The 19,926-nt window shown below is 39.7% G+C and overlaps 1 long non-coding RNA gene across 1 annotated transcript; it reads right to left on the reverse strand.

Annotated features, from left to right (window-relative positions):
• Window positions 1–1,485: 1,485 nt before the first annotated feature.
• On the reverse strand, window positions 1,486–19,575 carry LOC136792151 (uncharacterized). Its single transcript, XR_010835533.1, has 2 exons — window positions 19,530–19,575; window positions 1,486–1,956 (listed from the first exon to the last, which is right to left on the reverse strand). It is a non-coding gene; the product is annotated as an uncharacterized lncRNA (long non-coding RNA).
• Between the last annotated feature and the right edge of the window lie 351 nt (window positions 19,576–19,926).

Consider the following 19,926-nt stretch of genomic DNA (forward strand, 5'->3'; position numbering starts at 1 on the left):
GGTTCAATTGTATATCCCCTCCAAAAAATATGAGCTCTTAACCCCCAAAATCTCAAAACGTGACTTTATTTAGAAATAGGGTCTTTGCAGATGTAATTAGTTAAGCTGAGGTCATCCTTGAATAGGGTGGGCCCTTATTCAAATATGACTGGTGTCCTTATAAAAGACAGACAGGGAGAACTAATGCAATGACAGGCAACACACAGCGAGAACACCATGCAATGTCATAGGCAGAGATTGGAGTTACACAGTTGCAAGATATAGAATGCCAAGGATTGCTGGTGACACCAGAAACTAAGAGAAAGTCATGAACAGATTCTCCTCAAGAGCCATCCAGAGAGCATGGACCTTCTGACAAATTGATGTTGGAATTCTAGCATCCAGAACTGTGAGATAATAAATTTCTGTTGTTTTAAGCCACCTAGTTTCTGGTACTCCGTTACAGCAACCCTAGGAAACTATTACACTAAGTTACAGAAGCAAGACTTAAAAGGCATTTATATCATATTCTGGAAAAGACAAAACTACAGGGATGGAGGACAGATCAGTGTTGTCAGGCATTGGGGGTAGGATGAGGGGATGACTACAGTCAAGGGAGAGTTTTGAAGGCAGTAGAAATATTCTATATCTTGATCATGATGGTAGTTACACAAGTACATGTGTTTGTCAAAATTAATAAAACTTTACATGATGTAAATTTTAAATTTTTGAATTTTACTCTATACCAATGTAAATTAAACCTGACTCCCTCAATCCAAAAACCATAAACAAACAAAAAACCTTCTACAGTGACCATCTGTATACCTTTCACCCAAATTCAATGATTGTGATTATTTGCTCAAATTTGCTTTATCTATACATGTATTTTATTCTTGCTGAATCATTTGTCTAAGTTGTAGACATCATGACACTTCACCCTAAATATTTTATCATATATCTTTTAAGAATGAGGACATTTTTCTACATAAGATATTTAAGAAAAGTAACAACAATTCCAAAGTAGCATCCTAATTATAGCGTCCATATTCCAACTTCTCAAATTGTAGTTAAAATATCTTTTGTAATTGCCTTTTACCAATGAGGATCCAATCAAGGATCATATAATGCATTTGTATATTATGCCTGTTTAATCTTTTAATTTAGAATCATCCCAACCTTTTCTTTTCATGACCTTTTTTGTCTAGGCCAGTTGTCTTGCAGAATGTTTTAAAATTTCTGGATTTGTTTGATTGCTTCCTCATGGTGTTATCAAATATTCTATCTCTTTATTTCTTGCAAAATAGGAGTTAGACCTAAGGGCTTGATTAGGTTCAGGTTTAACTTTTGATAAGAATAGTTCACAGGTGATAGAGACCTATTTTTCTACCTTGTTTGCCTCAATGCAGACCTATTTTCCTGCCTTTCTCTCTCATACCATAAAGAGCTTGTATACCCGTGGCCTGTGGAGGCCACAAATATCAATAAGACAGTTCGTCCTAAAGGAGATGAATGAATGAAACAGCATCCTTTATTAGCCAATAAATATTTAGTAACTGCTACAGGGAGCAAGGTACCATGCTAAACGATGGGGACACAGCAGTAAGCAAATGCAAACATGGTCCCGCCTCCACGGAGTTTATAGTCTAAGTGAGACAGACATTCATGAAAAAAGAACATTTAAAAAATGACTTGTGATAAATGCTATGAAAGAAAAACCACAGGAGAATATAGCTCTGTATAATGGGGAAAGCTTCCATAGGGGGTATACCATTTGATCTGAGGACTGAAGGATGGGCAGGTACTAGGGAGGTGAAAGTGAGGGGGAGACAGGACAGTGGGAGGCAGGCTATAAGAAGTTTACCAATTGGTGGGGCATCCAGGTACAATCCTCTCCGGTGAAGCCAGAAAAGGGGTCCATGTGCTTGACTTGGAGGCTCAGAGGCAGCTTTCCTGAGAGAGTGTTGTCTGAGCTTAGGCCTGAAGGGTGAACAAGTCAGTGGAGATAAAAAGAAGAAAGATGGAGAAGCAAACAGCTAATTAGTTGCTAGAATTAAATCTCCATAGGAATTTAGGCTCAAGAAAACGGTAGATAAAATAGGTAACTAATGAGAACCTACTGTGTAGCACAGGGAATTCTACTCAGTGCTCTGTGCTGACCTATATGGGAAGGAAATCCAAAAAAAGGGGATATATGTATACGTATGGCCGATTCATTTTGCTGTACAGCAGAAACTGACGCAGGAGTGTAAAGCAACAATATTCCAATTTTAAAAAAAGGAAAGAAAATGGAAGTATTCTTGATACAATTTTTAATCTGAGCTAATCAAGATTCTAGACTTCTTCTGGTTTATAGGAAGTAACTTTTAAATCACAGAGGAATTTTTTTTAAAACTAATTTCACCTGTTTCTTTTTACATTTATTTATTTATTTTATTATTATGATTATTTTTTGGGCTGTGTGGCATGCAGGATCTTAGTTCCCCGACCAGGGAGCAAACATGCGGCCCCTGCAGTAGAAGCGTGTGGAGTCTTAACCACTGGACCACCAGGGAAGTCCCAATCACAGAGGAATTTTAAATCACATTACTTAAATTGAAAAACCTTACTCAGAGAACTTCAGAATTAGTCAGACCAAATCAGTGATCTGTGCTGTCATCCAAAAGAACTGTGGAATCTTGGAAGAAAAGAAGTCCTGTTAAAGCCTTTTACTACATTTCACTTTCTTGAATATTCAAGTTAGGCTAGGGCCCAAACTCAATCGCCACTAGAATAAATAGCCCTGATATTATTGCTTCTAATATTAATTACGATAATTTTTAAAAATTATGTTTTCCCTAAGCCACATAGCTAACTAGGAGCAGAGTCAGAGTTCAGTCCAAAGTTCCTGGCTCCAAAGTATCTATATTTAACCATCACGCAACACTGCCCCCAGTAATAATGATACTGATGTCTACCAAGGTGAAGGTAAGAGAAAGGGACTTTTCGTAATACCTCAAAAGAAGGAACAGATACTCTCTTAGCACAATAAGGACATAGCACCAATGCCAGCAGGAGGTTAATTGGCCCAGTATGAATGGTCTGGTTATTTTTAGATGCTTGAACAGGAGGCCAGACCACAGTGGCCAGAAATTTCTACCCCCCATGCTCCTTCAGGAACAGAAAATAACTGTGCTTTTTAAGAAATAAAAGCAGTTGGGATTTTTGGGGGAAGAAACAGACAGAAGGACTATGGGGAAGGGGAATATGAGAGGAGACAGGAAGGAGACTGGGGGAAGATCTGCTAGCCAGGGGTTGGCCTATAAGTGCCATGGCCACTAAGCCCCCTTACTCATGGTTGAACAGTTTATAGAGGCACTCAAATCTCTGCCATGCCATGTACTCTAGGTTGGTTAGAATATGATGCATGAGCCTGAATAAAAAGATTCACTCACAACACTCCATGATTCTGGGTTCTTCGACAGCCAAATGGAAGATAGTTTTGTTAGGAACTGTTCTGTGAAGGAATCCCATTAACTTCTATTAATGTCAGGCACTGTGCTAAGTGCTTTAGATACATTCATTACCACTAATCCTCTCAATGACCTACCAGAAGGGGTCATTGAGACTTACTCACCTAAGATCAGAAAACTGCCAAACCAGAGAATTTAAAAAATTTCCAATCTATCACAGCCTGATAATTTTTTAAGATACATAATTTTGTAAAACACAAAATGAAATTAAAGATATGCACAATACAGGCATACCTCGTTTTATTGCACTTCAGATACTGCTACTTTTACAAATTGAAGGTTTGTGGAAACCCTGTGCTGTCAGACAATGGTTAGCATTTTTTTTAATCAATAAAGTATCTTTTTTAACATCTTTATTGGAGTATAATTGCTTTACAATGGTGTGTTAGTTTCTGCTTTATAACAAAGAGAATCAGCTATACATATACACATATCCCTGTATCTCCTCCCTCTTGCATCTCTCTCCCACCCTCCCTATCCCACCCCTCTAGGTGGTCACAAAGCACTGAGATGATCTCCCTGTGCTGTGCAGCTGCTTCCCACTAGCTATCTATTTCACATTTGGTAGTATATATAAGTCCATGCCACTCTCTCACTTCGCCCCAGCTTACCCTTTCCCCTCCCCATGTCCTATTTTTATATACTTTTTTTTAGACGAAATGTTATTGCACACTTAGACTACAGTATAATGCAAACATAACCTTTATATGCACTGAGAAATAAAAAAATTTGTGTGATTCACTTTAATGTGGTATTTGTCTTATTGGGGTATTTGCTTTATTGTGATATTCACGTTATTGTGGTGGTCTGGAACAAACCCTGTAGAATCTACCAGGTATGCCTGTATAAGCTCAACCTTCTTATTACATTCAACAGACATTGCTATAAGTGTTTCTAACACTTATTCTGAATGTCTGTACCAATCTTGCCACAGAATGGCACTAGTATAGAATAGTTGTTCCTAGTCATGAGGGCACATCAGAATTATTCCAAGGGATTAATTTCCAAAATATACAAACAGCTCATACAGCTCAATATCAAAAAAACAGACAACCCAATCAGAAAATGGGTAGAAGATCTAAGTAGGCATTTCTCCAGGGAAAACATACAAATGGCCCAAAAAACACATGAAAAGATGCTCAACATCGTTAATTATTAGAGAAATGCAAATCAAACCTATAATGAGGTATATCACATCACTCTGGTCAGAATGGCCATCATCAAAAAGTCTACAAATAATAAATGCTGGAGAGGGTGTGGAGAAAAAGGAACCCTCCTATATTGTTGGTGGGAATGTAAATTGGTACAGTCACTGTGGAGAACACTATGGAGGTTCCTTAAAAACCAGAGTTACCATATGATCTTGCAATCCCACTCCTGGGCATATATCCAGAGAAAACTATAATTCAAAATGCTACATGGACCCCAATGTTCATAGCAGCACTATTTACAGTAGCCAAGACATGGAAGCAATCTAAATGTCCATCAACAGATGAATGGATAAAGATGTGGTACATATACACGATTGAATACTGCTCAGCCATAAAAAAGAATGAAATAATGCCATTTGTAGCAACAAGGATGGAACTAGAGATTATTTTACTAAGTGAAGTAAGCCAGACAGAGAAAGACAAATATCATATGATATCGCTTACATGTGGAATCTGAAAAAAAAAAAAAAAGATACAAACGAACTCATTTACAAAACAGAAATAGACTCACAGACATAGAAAACAAACTTATGGTTACCAAAGGAGAAGAGGGGGTGGATAAATTAGGAGGATGGGATTAACATATACACATTACTATATATAAAATGCTAACTAACAAGGATCTACTGTATAGCATGGTGAACTATACTTAATATTTTGTAATAACCTATAAGGGAAAAGAATCTGAAAAGTCATATATATATGCATAAAGTCATATATGTATGTACATATATACACACACACATACATAAAGCTGAATCACTGTGCTGTGCACCTGATATTTATAATATCTGTGTACGATATTGTAAGTCAACTATACTTCAATTAAAAAAAATTATTCCAGAACTTTTCACCAAATACATATGCCTGCCCTCCACCCAGACTCTGATTCAGCAGACTTGGCATGTTAATAGATACTCCCCAGGAGATTCTGATGTCTATCCCTGGTTAAGAACCACTTGCTGCTCTAACATATTACCAAAGCTACCATTTTCAGTTAAGTGCGAATTCAGAGACTCAAGATCCTCGTTCAGAATTCACTAAAACCAGTACTGGGCATGGTACTGGGGGAAGGAGGAAGGGCAAGAATGTCAGGAAACCTGAGGATTCAAGAGTTTCCCTCCCTAACGTCTGAATTACCACCTGGTACCATTTCAGTATCTTTTCAACTTAGAACTTTTAATATACGGTTCAAGTATGAAATCTCTCTGAGCAGCAAATTATAAGCAGTCATAATTGCATTTGGCAGATAACCACTCCCATCTCAGATGACACCTCTATTGTTTTCTTCTCCACAGCCCTGTCTTTGTAAAAACAGGCCATCTCCTGTGTCCTGCATTTGAGGGATTATGGGAACAGTCCACTCCAGAGAAAAACTGTAGATTGAATTTTTTATTTTTAATATATTTGAGATAAAACTGAAAAAATGTTTCAATGCATATAATAAAGCATAAAATAGTATACAAAATTCACCCTTATAAATTTATATAAGACATATTGTATATTGTTCAGAAAGCTTTACTACTTGTGCACACAGTTAATTTGGTGAGCTTATGTTACCCTTCAAGGTAAATTATTTATTTTCTTTAATTTTTGAATTTTATTTTTTTTATACAGCAGGTTCTTATTAGTCATCAATTTTATACACATCAGTGTATACATGTCAATTCCAATCGCCCAATTCATCACACCACCATCCCCACTCCCCTGCGGCTTTCCCCGCTTGGTGTCCATAAATTTGCTCTCTACATCTGTGTCTCAACTTCTGCCCTGCAAACCGGTTCATCTGTACCATTTTTCTAGGTTACACATACATGCGTTAATATAGGATATTTGTTTTTCTCTGACTTACTTCACTCTGTATGACAGTCTCTAGATCAATCCACGTCTCTACAAATGACCCAATTTCTTTCCTTTTTATGGCTGAATAATATTCCACTGTATATATGTACCACAACTTCTTTTTTTTGTGTGTGTGTGTGATATGCGGGCCTCTCACTGTTGTGGCCTCTCCCGTTGCGGAGCACAGGCTCCGGGCGCGCAGGCTCAGCGGCCATGGCTCACGGGCCCAGCCGCTCAGTGGCATGTGGGATCTTCCCGGACCGGGGCACGAACCCGTGTTCCCTGCATCGGCAGGCGGATTCTCAACAACTGCGCCACCAGGGAAGCCCTGTACCACAACTTCTTTAACCATTCATCTGTCAATGGGCATCTAGGTTGCTACCATGACCTGGCTATTGTAAATAGTGCTGCAATGAACATTGGGGTGCATATGTCTTTTTGAATTATGGTTTTCTCTGGGTATTTGCCCAGTAGTGGGATTGCTGGATCGTATGGTAATTCTATTTTTAGTTTTTTAAGGAACCTCCATACTGTTCTCCATAGTGGCTGTATTGATTTACATTCCCACCAACACTGCAAGAGGGTTCCATTTACTCCACACCCTCTCCAGCATTTGTTGTTTGTAGATTTTCTGATGATCCCCATTCTAAATGGTGTGAGGTGATACCTCATTGTAGTTTTGATTTGCATTTCTCTAATAATCAGTGATGTTGAGCAGTTTTTCATATGCTTCTTGGCCATCTGTATGTCTCCTTTGGAGAAATGTCTATTTAGGTCTTCTGCCCATTTTTGGATTGTGTTGTTTGCTTTTTTAATATTGAACTGCATGAGCTGTTTATATATTTTGGAGATTAATCCTTTGTCCGTTGATTTGTTTGCAAATATTTTCTCCCATTCTGAGGGCTGTCTTTTCGTCTTGTTGGTAGTTTCCTTTGCTGTGCAAAAGCTTTTACGTTTCAGTAGGTCCCATTTGTTTATTTTTGTTTTTATTTCCATTACTCTAGGAGGTGGATCAAAAAAGATCTTGCTGTGATTTATGTCAAAGAGTGTTCTTCCTATGTTTTACTCTAAGACTTTTATAGTGTCCGGTCTTACATTTAGGTCTCAAATCCATTTTGAGTTTATTTTTGTGTATGGTGTTAGGGTGTGTTCTAATTTCATTCTTTTACATGTAGCTGTCCAGTTTTCCCAGCACCACTTACTGAAGAGACTGTCTTTTCTCCATTGTACATCCTTACCTCCTTTGTCATAGATTAGCTGACCATAGGTGTGTGGGTGTATCTCTGGGCTTTCTATCTTGTTCCATTGATCTATGTTTCTGTTTTTGTGCCAGTACCATATTGTCTTGATTACTGTAGCTTTGAGGTATAGTCTGAAGTCAGGGAGTCTGATTCCTCCAGCTCCATTTTTTTCCCTTAAGACTGCTTTTGCTATTCGGGGTCTTTCGAGTCTCCAAACAAATTTTAAGATTTTTTGTTCTAGTTCTGTAAAAAATGCCATTGGTAATTTGATAGGTATTGCATTGAATCTGTAGATTGCTTTGGGTAGTATAGTCATTTTCACAATATTGATTCTTCCAATCCAAGAACATGGTATATCTATCCATCTGTTGGTATCATCTTTAATTTCTTGCATCAGTGTCTTATAGTTTTCTGCATACATGTCTTTTGTCTCCCTAGGTAGGCTTACTCCTAGGTATTTTATTCTTTTTGTTGCAATGGTAAATGGGAGTGTGTCCTTAATTTCTCTTTCAGATTTTTCATCATTAGTGTGTAGGAATGCAAGAGATTTCTGTGCATTAATTTTGTATCCTGCAACTTTACCAAATTCATTGATTAGCTCTAGTAGTTTTCTGGTGGCATTTTTAGGATTCTCTATGTATAGTATCATGTCATCTGCAAACAGTGACAGTTTTACTTCTGCTCTTCCAATTTGTATTCCTTTTCTTTCTTTTTCTTCTCTGATTGCCATGGCTAGGACTTCCAAAACTATGCTGAATAATAGTGGTGAGAGTGGGGGCTTCCCTGGTGGCGCAGTGGTTGAGAGTCCGCCTGCTGATGCAGGGGACACAGGTTCGTGCCCCAGTCCGGGAGGATCCCACGTGCTGCAGAGCGGCTGGGCCCGTGAGCCATGGCCGCTGGGCCTGCGTGTCCGGAGCCTGTGCTCCGCAACAGGAGAGGCCACAACAGTGAGAAGCCTGCGTACCGCAAAAAAAAAAAAAAAAAGAAAAAAAGAAAAAAAAAGTGATGAGAGCGGACATCCTTGTCTTGCTCCTGATCTTAGAGGAAATGCTTTCAGTTTTTCACCATTGAGAATGTTTGCTGTGGGTTTGTCATATATGGCCTTTATTATGTTGAGTTAGGTTCCCTCTGTGCCCACTTTCTGGAGAGCTTTTATCATAAAAGGGTGTTGAATTTTGTCAAAAGCTTTTTCTGCATCTATTGAGATGATCATATGGTTTTTATTCATCAATTTGTTAATATGGTGAATCACATTGATTGATTTGCTTATATTGAAGAATACTTGCATCCCTGGGATAAACCCACTTGATCATAGCATATGATCCTTTTAATGTGTTGTTGGATTCTGTTTGCTAGTATTTTGTTGAGGATTTTTGCATCTATATTCATCAGTGATATTGGTCTGTAATTTTCTTTTTTTGTAGTATCTTTGTCTGGTTTTGGTATCAGGGTGATGGTAGCCTCATAGAATGAGTTTGGGAGTGTTCCTTCCTCTGCAATTTTTTGGAAGAGTTTGAGAAGGATGGATGTTAGCTAGTCTCTAAATGTTTGATAGAATTCACCTGTGAAGCCATCTGGTCCTGGAATTTTGTTGGAAGATTTTTAATCACATTTTCAATTTCATTACTTGTGATTGGTCTGTTCATGTTTTCTATTTCTTCCTGGTTCAGTCTTGGAAGGTTATACCTCAGAATTTGTCCATTTCTTCCAGGTTATCCATTTTATTGGCATAGAGTTACTTGTAGTAGTCTCTTAGGATGCTTTGTATTTCTGTGGTGTCTGTTGTAACTTCTCCTTTTTCATTTCTAATTTTATTGATTTGAGTCCTCTCCCTCTTTTTCTTGATGAGTCTGGCTAATGATTAATCAATTTTGCTTATCTTCTCAAAGAACCAGCTTTTAGTTTTATTGATCTTTGCTATTGTTTGCTTTGTTTCTATTTCATTTATTTCTGCTCTGATCTTTATGATTTCTTTCTCTCTGCTAACTTTGGGTTTTCTTTGTTCTTCTTTCTCTCGTTCCTTTAGGTGTAAGGTTAGATTGTTTATTTGAGATTTTTCTTGTTTCTTGAGGTAGGCTTCTATAGCTATAAACTTCCCTCTTAGAACTGTTTTTGCTGCATCCCATAGGTTTTGGATCATCATGTTTTCATTGTCATTTATCTCTAGGTATTTTTTGATTTCCTCTTTGATTTCTTCAGTGATCTCTTGCTTATTTAGTAATGTATTGTTTAGCCTCTGTGTGTTTGTGTTTTTTACATTCTTTTCCCTGTAATTCATTTCTAATCTCATAGCATTTTGGTCAGAAAAGATGCTGGATATGATTTCAATTTCCTTAAATTTACTGAGGCTTGATTTGTGACCCAAGATGTGATCTACCCTGGAGAATGTTCCGTGTGCACTTGAGAAGAAAGTGTAATCTGCTGTTTTTGGATGGAATGTCCTCTAAATATCAATTAAATCTATCTGGTCTATTGTGTTATTTAAAGCTTCTGTTTCCTTATTTATTTTCATTTTGGATGATCTGTCCATTTGTGTAAGTGAGGTGTTAAAGTTCCCCACTATTATTGTGTTACTGTCGATTTCCTCTTTTAGAGCTGTTAGCAGTTGCCTTATGTATTGAGGTGCTCCTACGTTGGGTGCATATATATTTAAAATTGTTATATCTTCTTCTTGGACTGATCCCTTGATCATTATGTAGTGTCCTTCCTTGTCTCTTGTAACATTCTTTATTTTAAAGTCTATTTTATCTGATATGAGTATTGCTACTCCAGCTTTCTTTTTATTTCCATTTGCATGGAATATCTTTTTCCATCCCCTCACTTTCAGTCTGAATGTGTCCCTAGGTCTGAAGTGGGTGTCTTGTAGACAGTATACATATGGGTCTGGTTTTCTTTTGTATCCACTCCACAAGCCTGTGTCTTTTGTTTAGAGCATTTAATCCATTCACGTTTAAGGTAATTATCGATATGTATGTTCTTATTACCATTTCTTAACTGTTTTGGGTTTGTTTTTGTAGGTCCTTTTCTTCTCTTGTGTTTCCCACTTAGAGAAGTCCCTTTAGCATTTGTTGTAGAGCTGGTTTGGTGGTGCTGAATTCTCTTAGCTTTTGCTTGTCTGTAAAGCTTTTTATTTCTCCATTGAATGTGAATGAGATCGTTGCTGGGTAGAGTAATCTTAGGTGTAGGTTCTTCCCTTTCATCACTTTAAGTATATCATGCCACGCCCTTCTGGCTTGTAGAGTTTCTGCTGAGAAATCAGCTGTTAACCTTATGGGAGTTCCCTTGTATGTTGTCATTTTTCCCTTGTTGCTTTCAATAATTTTTCTTTGTCTTTAATTTTTGCCAATTTGATTACTATAGGTCTCAGCATGTTTCTCCTTGGGTTTATCCTGTATGGGACTCGCTGTGTTTCCTGGACTTGGGTGGCTATTTCCTTTCCCATGTTAGGGAAGTTTTCGACTATAATCTCTGCAAATATTTTCTTGGGTCCTTTCTCTCTCTCTTCTCCTTCTGGGACCCCTATAATGAGAATGTTGTTGCGTTTAATGTTGTCCCAGAGGTCTCTTAGGCTGTCTTCATTTCATTTCATTCTTTTTTCTTTATTCTGTTCCTCAGCAGTGAATTCCACCATTCTGTCTTCCAGGTCACTTATCCTTTCTTCTGCCTCAGTTACTCTGCTATTGATTACTTCTAGTGCAGTTTTCATTTCAGTTATTGTATTGTTCATCTCTGTTTGTTTGTTCTTTAATTCTTCTAGGCCTTTGTTAAACATTTCTTGCATCTTCTCGATCTTTGCCTCCATTCTTTTTCTGAGGTCCTGGATCATCTTCACTATCATTATTCTGAATTCTTTTTCTGGAAGGTTGCCTATCTTCACTTCATTTAGTTGTTTTTCTGGGGTTTTATCTTGTTTCTTCATCTGGTACATAGCCCTCTGCCTTTTTATCTTCTCTATCTTTCTGTGAATGTGGTTTTTGATCCACAGGCTGCAGGATTGTAGTTCTTCTTGCTTCTGCTGTCTGCCCTCTGGTGGATGAGGCTATCTAAGAGGCTTTTGTAAGTTTCCTGATGGGAGGGACTGGTGGTGGGCAGAGCTCAGTAAAACTTTAATTTGCTTGACTGCTGATGGGTGGGGCTGTGTTCCCTCCCTGTTGGTTGTTTGGCCTGAGGCACCCCAACACTGGAGCCTACCTGGGCTCTTTGGTGGGGCTAATGACAGACTCCGGGAGGGCTCACACCAAGGAGTACTTCCCAGAACTTCTGCTGACAGTGTCCTTGTCCCCACGGTGAGCCACAGCCACCTCCTGCCTCTGCAAGAGACCCTCCAACACTAGCAGGCAGGTCTGGTTCAGTCTCCCCTGGGGTCACTGCTCCTTCCCCTGGGTCCTGATGTGCACACTTTGTGTGTGCCCTCCAAGAGTGTAGTCTCTGTTTCTGCCAGTCCTGTTGAAGTCCTGCAATCAAATCCCACTAGGCTTCAAAGTCTGATTCTCTAGGAATTCCTCCTCCCATTGCCGGACCCCCAGGTTGGGAAGCCTAACATGGGACTCAGAACCTTCACTCCAGTGGGTGGACTTCTGTGGTAAGTGTTCTCCAGTCTGTGAGTTACCCACCCAGCAGTTATGGGATATGATTTTACTGTGATTGCACCCCTCCTACCATCTCATTGTGGCTTCTCCTTTGTCTTTGGATGTGGGTTATCTTTTTTGGTGAGTTCCAGTGTCTTCCTGTCAATGACTGTCCAGCAGCTAGTTGTGATTCTGGTGTTCTCACAAGAGGGAGTGAGAGCATGTCCTTCTACTCTGCCATCTTGCTTCCTCCCGGGCAAAACTGTATTTCTTAATTCATCCCAGAAGATAGCAAGCTGCTGGGGCAGCCAGTCATTTTCAGGGAAGAACAGCCTGGAGAGAAAAGCACTCCACCTTTTCAGATCAGGGCCAACAGTGAAAAGATGAGGATGAAACCTCACAGGAAGACTCACAAGATACTTCAGTGTGAATAAGAAGTGCTGGTATATATATATATCTTCAGGAAAAAGTCCAGTGACCTAAGTGACCCCAAGAGAAATGATTGATAATATGCTTATGAAAAATACGACAAATAGCCTGACTGAGCCAAAATACAATCTATCTATTTTTCACAGTAATTACTTGTTATTAGTACTAGTGGTATGCACATGTGTGTTCAACTGACCCTACCACAATGGTACACAAGTACACACAGAATTTGATGTACACCATGTGTACTTTTCTCTCTCAGTCCCAGTCCTTGATGGGTATGTTCATATAGCAGGTACTCAATAGAATTTGAGAATATTCCTCCAATTTTATTTTCTAAAAATAGATGGAAAACTACTTGAAGGACAATATATTTTCAGACTATATCAAGGGCTCCAACAAATCAGTAAGAAAAAGATGAATAAGTAAAACAACAACAACAAGAAAAAACAAACAGGCAAAGGATATGGACCATTTCACGGAATAGGAAATACCAATAAAATGTGAAAAGATTCTCAACCTCATTGATGACTGGGAAAATGGAAGGCAAAATGAGGTATTGTTTTTTGACTCATATTTGCAAAAAAGTGTAATATTATCAAGACACGTTCATACACTGCTTGAGAAAGTACAAGTTGGTTGGGCTACTTCGGAGGGCTATTTGCCAGTATCTATCTGCATCCTGAGTTTGAGGAATTCCTGAACTGTGCTGGAGCCAGTTCATACCAGCTTGCAAAAGCTGACAGTGTATAACTCGTCCCAAATCCAAGTTCTGTAATGAATATTAGTTGTTTGAAACTGGCCATGGTGGGAGAACTCACACAATGGAAATAGGACAAATGTTACAAATAAGCCCCTTCCCCCTTTTATGGGAGACTGGTTGTTAAACATTTATCATACTCCAGTCTATTTGCCAGTGTCTAGAATCTAAAAAGCGTATAACCCATGATATAGCAATTCCTGTTTTCTAAGATATATTTTCACATGTATATAGGGAGGCATGTGCAAGTATATTCACTGCAGTATTGTTTGACATGGGGAAAAATTGGAAACAACCTAAAAATCCAAGGGAATTAAAAAAAAAAACCAAAACCCAAACCTATTGTGTCTCTGTAATACTATGCAGCAGTTGAAATTAATGAGGTAAATTTATATAAACTTTTGGGAGGAAAAACTTCTCTACCAACTTAGGTCTGACTGAGGGGAGTGCAATGCACATGAACTGACAATACACAAATTAACAGGAGAAAAATGTATTAATATTATGAATGCTGGACCAACCCATAGTACTCCCTGTACTACTCTAGAGTAGCTCCCAGAATAGCTAGGAGTAAAGGTTTATATACCAGGTTAATAGGAGGGGAGGGGCTTTGGACTTCAGAGGATGGAAGGTTCTGGTGAGATGTGTTTACACAATTTTGGGGGGATATCCTGGTGCCCAAGGTTAGCCTCCCCGATTTGAGCTGTAAGGGTGATGGGGGGAGAGTGCTGGCAGCTGGCTCTAGTAGAACTCTGTTCTGATCAGATAAGGGAAGTTCTAATGAGATTTCTTTCAGCATCTTCTGTAGTTCAGATGCTTCCACTTGGAAATATTCTCTATATCAGTTTGGTGGGTTGTTGGTCTCTGTAATACTAATTTAGAAAAGTTCCAAAACATGCTGCTGAGGGAAAAAAGCAATTTGCAGGATACTACATACAGTGTGATTGCATTTGTGTTACAGGAATACATAAAACAGTACTGTAAATATGGCCATATATGCAGGTAGGTAAAAAATCATAAAAAAACCATGGAAGGAGATACACTCAAAGTGACCACAGAGATTATTGCTGGGGAAGAGGAGAAAGAAACCAGGATGGATGGTATTGGTTATAGGGGACTTTAGCCTTAATTATAAGGTTTAAATGCTTCTCAAGGACAATGTATCCATGTATTATTTGCATAAAGTTAAAACCGAACCAAAACAGCTCCTTGAAGACAGAAATGTCCATACACTTCCACCCAAAAGGCCAAGGTCCATGTTCTGAGCTCCTGGAATGGGAGGTACCCTCTTAACCTGAAATATAATCAATCCTTCTTCCAGTGGCCTGGGCCTCTTGGGCAGCCCTATACTCCTCCCACAGGGCACCCTGGAAACTTTGTGGGGTATCAGGCCTGATTAAGACCCTTAACAGTCCCTGAAAAAAGATTGTGAGTCTCCTCCCTTCTTTGTACTTATAATTTTAAAAAACTGAAGAAAACAACAAAACTATGAAAGCACAGAAATCCTACAAAAGTCCTGAGTTTTCCTAAGACTATGGTGATACTTTTGACAGTTGAAACATTTTAAATCTCTCAAAAAACTTAGCTGGAAGCATGTGCTTAATTCTGACTGACTGGGTGATTTAGCACCTGACAAAATAAGGGTGAGAAATGGAAAAAGTCACCCGCAATCTTCAGTCCTTTTCCAGGACAAGGATAAGATAAAATGGAAGGAAAGGATAAGAGTTTAATCCCTCGTTGTCTCCCCAAACCAGCTCCTTAACAAACCACAGTTAAGTGGTTTATTAATTGGAGAGGCTTCCAGGTACAAAACTATGTGTGGTGTTCCATCTACAAAGAATGGCGCTGCTGTTATGCAGCAACCACTTCTCTCCGGGGGCTCATGCAGGGCAACAGGGACTAGCTGGGTCTCGTCCCTCCAGCAGTGATTCTCTGGCTGCTTGCCCACAGGGGGCTGCAAGTTGATTCTCCCAGGGTCAGGTCCCCTGTGAGGAGATTTCTTCAGCTCTTCAAGGAACTTCAGAATCAAATTCCCTTGGCTTTTTATTCAACAGCTCCCTATGTGTACAGGGAGAGGAAAGGGGACTGTTTGTTAAACTTTTGCCTTACTCTTCCCCATTTACTAAAATTACATACATAAGCATAGATGCAAAGAAGGATCAGCTTTTTTCCACCTGTCTCAGCAAGGGAATTGGGTGGGTCTGATAACTTGCCCACCGGATACTCCTCTACTCGAATTATCTGGTTAGTTATTATTTACTTATTTATTTATTTTACTTACTTCCTGATACTGGGGGAAAAGATTTTTCTCTAAATTCCTTATAGACCATATTTAAAGTGGTGGTACACTAACCAGCATATGGTTACACCTATGGTTTAATGGATCATACAGTAAGTAATTTAGGAAGTGATTTGCTTTCTTCCACCTCAGAAGGGATCTGGGGAAAGGCACCTCCTTGGTCTATGAGGTCCAAAGCCAGGTGGACCTTCAGTGCCCAGAGGATTGGGCACCTCACCTCTAGCCCCTACCTGGGCCGGACACTACAGGTTAGGCTGGGGCTCCAGGGAACAGTGAATGTTACCTGGCCCGTCTGCCTTCCTGGGCCATTCTTTGGCTGTTGGTTGACAGCAAATACAAACTCTCTGGGCAAAGTTCAGTTTTGCAGAGTAACAACCTTCACACCCATTAAGTGGCCACAACTGAACTCTGCTTTGTGGGAAACAGCAGGTAGGAATTTATTTATTTTTTTAAAGAACACTCATTCTGGGCTTCCTTGGTGGCTCAGTGGTTAAGAATCTGCCTGCCAATGCAGGGGACATGGGTTCGAGCCCTGGTCCAGGAAGATCCCACATGCCGCGGAGCAACTAAGCCCATGCGCCACAACTACTAAGCCTGCACTCTAGAGCCCGTGAACCACAACTTCTGAGCCCATGTACCACGACTACTGAAGCCCGCACACCTAGAGCCTGTGCTCCGCAACAGGAGAAGCCACCGCAATGAGAAGCCCGCGCACTGCAACGAAGAGTAGCTCCTGCTCACCACAACTAGTGAAAGCCCGCGCGCAGCAATGAAGACCCAACACAGCCAAAAAACCCCCACTCATTCCTTACTGCAAAGTGCTTGTGGGGCATGAACGTGAAATCTCATGGGCTAACAAGACAAAGGTTGTTTTTTATGTTCTCCTTGCTTTCCCTTCCCTTTCCAGAACCTAGGCCCTGGGGATTCTCTTCAAGAGGCAGGTAAGCAACCCTTGAAAGAACAAAAGGCTTCACCTTCCTTCTCAATCGAGCCAGAATGGGCCCAGAGCTCCACCAGGGATGCTACAGTAACTGCTTGTGGCCTCACCTCCTCAGGGAGGGAGTAAGCCTTGGGGTTTGTTTAGTTGCACAGTCCTACGTCTGTTAGCAGTCACAGATTCTCTGACTCCAGCTACATTTAGCTTTGATTGTCTTCCACGGGAACACAACTGCATTAGTCTCCCTTTTCTCAGCTCTCCATTTATGACAACTCATCACCTAGAACCTGAGCCCCACATTGTGAGCCGGATAAGATTCAGAATTGTAAACATCCACCAAGAGAAAAGGCAGGCCCCTTCCATGAAAAGGAGTGACCCTACCCATTCCTGGAAACGTGTTCCCTTTCCACCTCCAGATCCAAAAACATACCCCTCTATCTTCACAAGTTCACCTGATTTTAAAAAGCTTTGGCTTATAAACCTTTCCGGATGACTCCAGCCCCCTCTGACCTTTTTCTTTGCTGAAACTCTCATAGCAATTGTGTTTGTACCATTCAATTTAGCACTTAATTGGCCACTGACCTGAAATGCTTGTAAACTGCTTCATGGTTACTGGTTTTAGCTTCCTAAGAAGACAGTTCCTAACAGTAGTAATAATGATAATAAAAATAGCAACAGCAAACATTTATATGTGCCAACTCTGTGCAGATATTATCCCAGGTGCTTTCTACATATTAACTCATTTTATTCTCCCAAGATGCCAACTGAGGTAGGTATTATTATCATCCCATTTTTACAAATGAAGAAACTGAGGCGAAGAGATGTTAAATAAGTTTCCCTAGTTTGCACAATTTATTTTGCAAATAAAAGAGCCAGGATTTGACCCGGGCAGCCCTTGGGTCTCTAAAAGATGTCTTTTAGACTATCTCCTAAATCCTATTTATCCTATAGTATCTAATCCTGTGAATTCGATTTATCATCCCTTAAAAAAAAAAATCAGCCCTATTTTTCAGATGAGAAAACTAAACTCGCCTGAGGTCCCACAGTCAGGCCTGTGCAGAGCTGTAATTGAAACCGACATCTCTCTGACTCTAATGCTTTCTTTTTCCCTACTAAATGGAACCACTGGATTTGATTAATACTCAACTCAATCATCACACCTCTGATGCTCATTCATCTCATGCACAATTGTGGAGACTTTTGTAGGCATGGGGAGGGGGAAGCACACAAAGATGATGAGATAAGGTCCCTCTCCTTAAGGAGTTCACAGCCATGGGGGGGAGGCAGGGGTGCGGGGAGACAGATGTGCAGACAAAGAGGTGTACTAAAATGCTTAGGTGTTGTGATGGCAGTTGTGAAAGTTCAGCAGGCACAAACGGATGAGAATGGAGTACTGAGGGATCCTTGTCTGTCACAGAAGGGAGTGAACTGAGACTTTTTATAACGTTTTTAATTCAAAGTTTTGTAAAAAAAGATTTTGTGATAAACTCTGTTGACCAGAAAATTCAACTAAGAGCACCCTGAGTATACGGATTCATTAGGTTTCTGCTGTAAATAATAACCCTATCCAAATCCACTACTATTTTCTTGGTTGCCCCTGGCTCCATAAACCTTAGGGGATTGGTAGAGGTGGTGGCAGATTGCTTTCTGGGAATTCATGAAACTCCTGAAACGGAATGAAAAATTCAGTGAATATGTGCATGTCTTTTTTCTGGGAAAGAGAAACCACAGCTTTCATTGGATTCTTTAAGACAAAGTATCATCCAAAAGTTAAGAACCACTAAAATGATGCTTTGAAGGTATACTTGAACATATAACTATATCAACATATATATGGATATAGATATAGTATATGTGTGTGTATGTATATACCCCCTTACTTTGATGTGCCTAGAAAGTGTCTGGAAGGAAACACACCTTCCAGACTGTTAACAGCAACTGCTTCAGGGGAGAGAGACTTTTTTTTAAAAGCAAAAGGCAAGGAAGACTGATTCTATACAATTCTATACTGATTTAAAAATTAAATAATCTTTAATAATTTTTAATGAGCATGTGTTACTTTACTTTTTTTTTTTTTTGGCTGCACCATGTGGCTTATGGGATCTTAGTTTCCTGACCAGGGATCGAACCTGTGCCCCTGGCAGTGGAAGCATGGAGTCTTAACCACTGGACAGCCAGGGAATTCCCAACATGTGTTACTTTTATAATTAAAATGTAAAAAAAAAAAAATCTGACTTCTGTTCTACTGCACTGTGGGTAGACCATGTTGAGAAAACCATAACAGTTAGGAAGTGGCTGCTACAGAATTCACTATAGACATTATTATAATGAATTAATGAACAAGAGTTATGCTGTATTTAGTAAGCTTGGGTCATGGTTGTCCAGCAAGGATAAGGATAATCTGCTGCCTGTCTGGGTACTGTGGACAGCCAGGAAGCCCCATGTGGCAGCAGACTCATCTTGCACATTGTCCTAGAGATGGGTGGCACTGAGTGAGGCCAAGGTAATAAGAAATACCATCAGCCTCTACAAAGGACATTAGCAGCCTCAGCACAGAGACAGGTCTAATGTGGATGCAGGTTGCAAGTGACACTGGACCTCACAGCCCTCAAGGTCATATCTCCATACAAAAATCATCACTGGAAAAATTATCATCATCTAAACACAATGAGCTAGGACATAGGTATTTTTTACAAGCACATTTCATTCTTTTGGTGAGTCTGGCAGGTAGAACATAGAGATGGAAGACAGTACCCTAAGGTCTCTTCCTGACGACGGCCTTGTACAAGTCCTCTGCTCTGTCTGTCCAGATGTTTCCCCATTTTGACAAGATGACAAAATAGCTTCTACAAAAGCCTCCAAATCAGTCATTCTGAGATCAGTGCCAAATTTTAGCCATGGTTCTAAAAATAGCCAGAATATGAATCATATAAAATTCCCAAATTTATTTTTATTTCTTTAATGTAAAAACAGTATAATAGCAGCATTAAGGATTTTAACTATTTTCATTATTCAGCCTAAATTCCTTTTAAACTAGAAGTTTAATCTCTTATTCCACTTGTGCAATCAAACCCATATTTCCCCCCTTCCCATTTCTCCCCCACCTCCATCCTGTAAATCAACAGAACTTGAAACCCTAACACTAGCAGGA

The sequence above is a fragment of the Kogia breviceps genome, chromosome 11, assembly GCF_026419965.1.
Source record: "Kogia breviceps isolate mKogBre1 chromosome 11, mKogBre1 haplotype 1, whole genome shotgun sequence".
NCBI classification, from domain to species: domain Eukaryota; kingdom Metazoa; phylum Chordata; class Mammalia; order Artiodactyla; family Physeteridae; genus Kogia; species Kogia breviceps.